Source organism: Amblyomma maculatum, chromosome 11 (assembly GCF_055883805.1).
Source record: "Amblyomma maculatum isolate TAMU_Amacu chromosome 11, ASM5588380v1, whole genome shotgun sequence".
NCBI lineage: Eukaryota > Metazoa > Arthropoda > Arachnida > Ixodida > Ixodidae > Amblyomma > Amblyomma maculatum.
In genome coordinates, this window is record NC_139354.1 from 15031651 (window position 1) to 15036234 (window position 4584).

Consider the following 4584-nt stretch of genomic DNA (forward strand, 5'->3'; position numbering starts at 1 on the left):
TCGGACACGACTGAACGACTAAACTGAACTGAACCTATTATTGAAAAGGCCTTGATGAGTAGAATTCAAGATTAGATGCCAAACGCCGAAGAAAAAACAAGTAAAGCCGAGCTAGTGTTTGTCTAACTTGGCTTAATCATGGCCAAAGCGCTGTCATCTTTCTTTATAAGGATAATATTGCCACGTGCCTAGCGCCGCGCGACAGCCGTGTTTGGGGCCGACGACAACGAAGCGGTGGTTGGCACGAGCGGCGCGCTGGTGCTGGACGCTGTGACTCTGTGTTCGAAAGGACAAGCCGACCTCATTCTCGGGTCCTTGGCTACGTGGTACTTTCACGGCTCCCTCGGACTTCAGTCGTGACACTGGTGGAGGTGCGATCGATGATCCCTTCTCCTGCGGACGACCCTACGCGGCCGCCTCTCGTGACCACTCCGGTTCATCGTACCAGCCGACGGCTCCGAGGCTTGTCCCCCGAGGCCTTCCCTCTTGACGAAGAGACTCTGGCTGTGGCAACGACACCGCCCGCCCGTACCATGACTGTCCCTTCCACCCCTTCGTCCTGTCTCATCCTTCAGACCCCACGTACCCCTAAACCATTTCACGGTGAGCAGTTTGAAGACGCCGAGGACTGGCTAGCTCACTATGAAAGGGTCGCGACGTTTAACGGCTGGGACGACGCTGCGAAAATGCGGAACGTCTACTTCAGCCTTGAAGACGCTGCTCGGACATGGTTCGAGAACCGCGAGGCCACATTCTCTACGTGGCCGGCCTTCCGAAGTCAGCTCCTCGGTACGTACGCCAACAGTGACCGCCGAGAGAATGCCGAGCGTGCCCTGACCTCTCGAGTTCAGCGTCAGAACGAGGGGGTCGCAATGTACGTTGAAGACGTCATGCGCCTTTGCCATCGCGCCGACCCGTCCATGAGTGAGGAGAAGAAGGTTCGGCACCTGATGCACGGTGTCAAAGAACAGCTTTTTTCCGGCCTCGTGCGGAACCCGCCCACCACCGTCGCGGCGTTTCTGGCTGAAGCTGTGACCATGGAGAAACTGTTACAGCAGCGATGCAGCCAGTACGGTCGGCCGCTGAATTCCATATCCACACTACCGCCGTCTGACCGAACCGACTACAATCCCGGGGAAGATATGAGCTCCCTTCGCGACCTCATTCGCACCGTGGTTCGCGAGGAGCTCCAGAAAGTTCATGGAGCTCCTGGCGCAGCTTCCCTGGCCAGCATCATCCGTGAAGAGGTCCAGAATGCACTCACGCCACCAACAAGTACAGTCGTTCCACCACCACCCCCGGGCCCCACCGAGCGGATGACTTATGCTGATGTCACACGCCGCCCAGCCCTGCTACCCACCCCTTCGCCTTACACGCAACCTCAGGTCGCTGTGCACGCTGCGGCACCGCTGCCCCTTTGGGAAGATCGGCGCCAGGCGCCCCGGAAAACTGATCTCTGGCGCGCTCCAGATAACCGCCCTCTCTGCTACCACTGTGGCGAGGCAGGTCACCTGTACCGGCAGTGCCCTTATCGTCAGATGGGCCTTAGGGGATTTTCCCCCGACAGCCCTCGTCCACGGCCTGGTCAGCGGCCTCAGGACATCGCCGAGTACGTAACCCGCCAGCGTACGTCACCCGCCAGTCTGTCACATTCTCCTCGTCGCGAGTCGCGCTCGCCTTCGCCTCGTCGCTCTTCACCCTCTGGGTCACGGTATACCGCTGGACGCCATGGTTCCTCGAGTCCTCATCGGGAAAACTAGCTCCGGCGACCTTTGGGGGCGAGGCCGCCGCACACCGATTCGCCGTAAAGCTTCCACCGCCGCACCGCTCGATTCGCCCCGACGTCGAACGCCGAATTCCTGTCCAGTTTTCACCGCACAGACCAGATCGCCGTGACGTCGTCCGCATCGCCGACCAGTTATCACCGCCGTGTCGCTTAAATCGCCCCGACGCAGACCACACAACTGCCGCCCAGCTTCCGTCGCCGCACCGCTTCCTTCACTCCGACCTGCCGTCGACATTGAATTGTCCCGACGCCGACCACCCAACCGCCGTCCAGCTTCCGCCACCACACCGTTCACTTCACTCCGAACCGACGTCGACAGGCCCTGGTCTTGGCCGGGTCTCCCTGGACATCCCTATTATCGTCGACACGAAGGAGGTCAGCGCTTTAGTTGATACGGGAGCCGATTATTCTATCCTTAGCGGGCGGCTTACAAGGACACTGAAAAAGGTGATGACGCCATGGAGCGGCCCAGACATACGTACGGCAGGCGGACATGTGGTTGCACCACTGGGTATGTGTACAGCCCGGGTTACGGTGAGAGGCTGCACCTTTGTTGCGACTTTTCTCGTTCTACGCGAATGCTCTCGTGATGTTATTCTTGGCATCGACTTCCTTCGTGAGCACGGTGCCACTATAGATCTACCGAACCGCTTGGTGACGTTTTCCGCCAAACTGGCCACTGAAAAGCATGAGTACCGCGGGTCCCACTCCACGCTGCGAGTCGCCGATGATAGCCTCACAGTGCCACCACGCGCCAGCATCCTCGCCAGAGTTACTTGTGACGAGCCACATCACGGCCCCCGGGTTGTTGAGCCTAATGTCTCCCTCTCACTCGCCTTGGGAGTTTCTGTGGCAAGAGGTCTTTGTTTCCTTCGTGGAAGAGAGACGGAGGTACTTGTCACCAATTTCTCCAATGAACATCGACACCTGTTCCGTGGCACTGTCATTGCTTACGTCGACCATCTGCACGAAGTCGCCGAATGTTTTGCTTCAGAGGAAGCTACGCCTAGCACTGAACCGGATGATGCCGTACACGCTGTCGACATCAATTCTAGCCTTTCCTCCGTTGAAAAGAGGCAACTTCAAGATCTATTGCTGGAGTTTCGTGTGTGCTTCACGTCTTCATCTAAGGTGCAGCAAACGTCGGTCATTAAACACCGGATTATCACGCATGAAGGCACTCGACCCATCCATCAGCAGCCCTATCGTGTGTCTCCTCGGGAGAGAAAAGCTATCCAACAGCAAGTCAAGGAGATGCTCGCCGATGGCGTCATTCAACCTTCAAGCAGCCCATGGTCCTCGCCTGTAGTCCTCGTTAAAAAGAAAGACGGAACACTTCGTTTCTGCGTTGACTATCGGAAACTGAACAGTATGACAAAGAAGGACGTCTATCCGCTACCACGGATTGATGACTCTCTCGACCGACTTCGCCGAGCCAAGTACTTCTCCTCCATTGACCTCAGGAGTGGTTATTGGCAAATTGAAGTTGATGAGAGGGACCGTGAAAAAACTGCCTTCGTAACACCAGATGGGCTCTATGAATTCCGCGTCCTCCCATTCGGGCTCTGCTGTGCTCCTGCCACCTTCCAGCGGATGATGGACACTGTACTCACAGGTCTTAAGTGGCAGACATGCCTTGTTTATCTCGACGACGTAATAATTTTTTCACCGACGTTCACGGAACACCTACGCCGCCTGAGAACTGTTCTCGAAGCTGTCCGGTCTGCCAACCTTTCTCTCAAGCCTCAAAAGTGCCACTTCGGGTTCACCGAATTGAAGTTTCTTGGGCACATCGTGAGTGCTGATGGCATCCGAGCTGACCCTGAGAAACTTGCTGCCGTTGCTGCCTTTCCCGTCCCCGCCCATAAAAAAGCAGTCCGACGGTTTTTGGGGCTGTGCTCCTATTATCGTCGCTTTATCAAAAACTTTGCACAGATGGCCAGCCCTCTGACTCTCCTGACTCGAGATGACGCATCATTTTCCTGGGGCGCCGAGCAGCAGATGGCTTTCGACGAGTTACGACGCCGGCTCCAGTCACCCCCGATCCTGGCACATTTCGACGATGATGCCGACACAGAATTACACACGGATGCGAGCAACGTCGGCCTTGGTGCCGTTCTAGTTCAGCACCAAGACGGGGTCGAGAAAGTAATTGCCTACGCCAGCCGTGCACTTTCCCGTGCTGAGTGTAACTATTCCACCACTGAAAAAGAATGTTTGGCGGTAGTATGGGCCGCTGCCAAGTTCCGCCCGTACCTTTATGGCCGACCGTTTCGCGTCATCACTGACCATCACTCGTTGTGTTGGCTGAAAAACTTAAAGGATCCTTGTGGCCGCTTAGCACGTTGGGCATTGCGCCTACAGGAGTTCGATTTTGATGTTATTTATAAGTCTGGCCGGAAGCACACCGATGCTGATAGCCTGTCCCGCGCGCCCGTCGGCCCTCCTTCGTCAGATGCCACCGACGACGATAGCTTCCTCGGAGCAGTCACTACGTCCGATCTCGCCTCCAAACAGCGTGCCGACGGCGAGCTGCGACTGATTATTGACCATCTTGAAGGCGGGCATCCTACAATACCCCGGTACCTTGCTCGGGGGTTGTCGTCGTATTGCCTCCGCAATGGGGTGCTTTATAAGAAGAATTCTACGTCGAGTGCGAAAACATACCTGCTAGTCATACCAGCTGATCTAAGGCACGAAATCCTCCTGGCCTGCCACGACGAACCAACTTCAGGGCATCTTGGCTTTACACGCACCCTAAACCGAGTCCGGCAGAACTACTACTGGCCACATCTTTC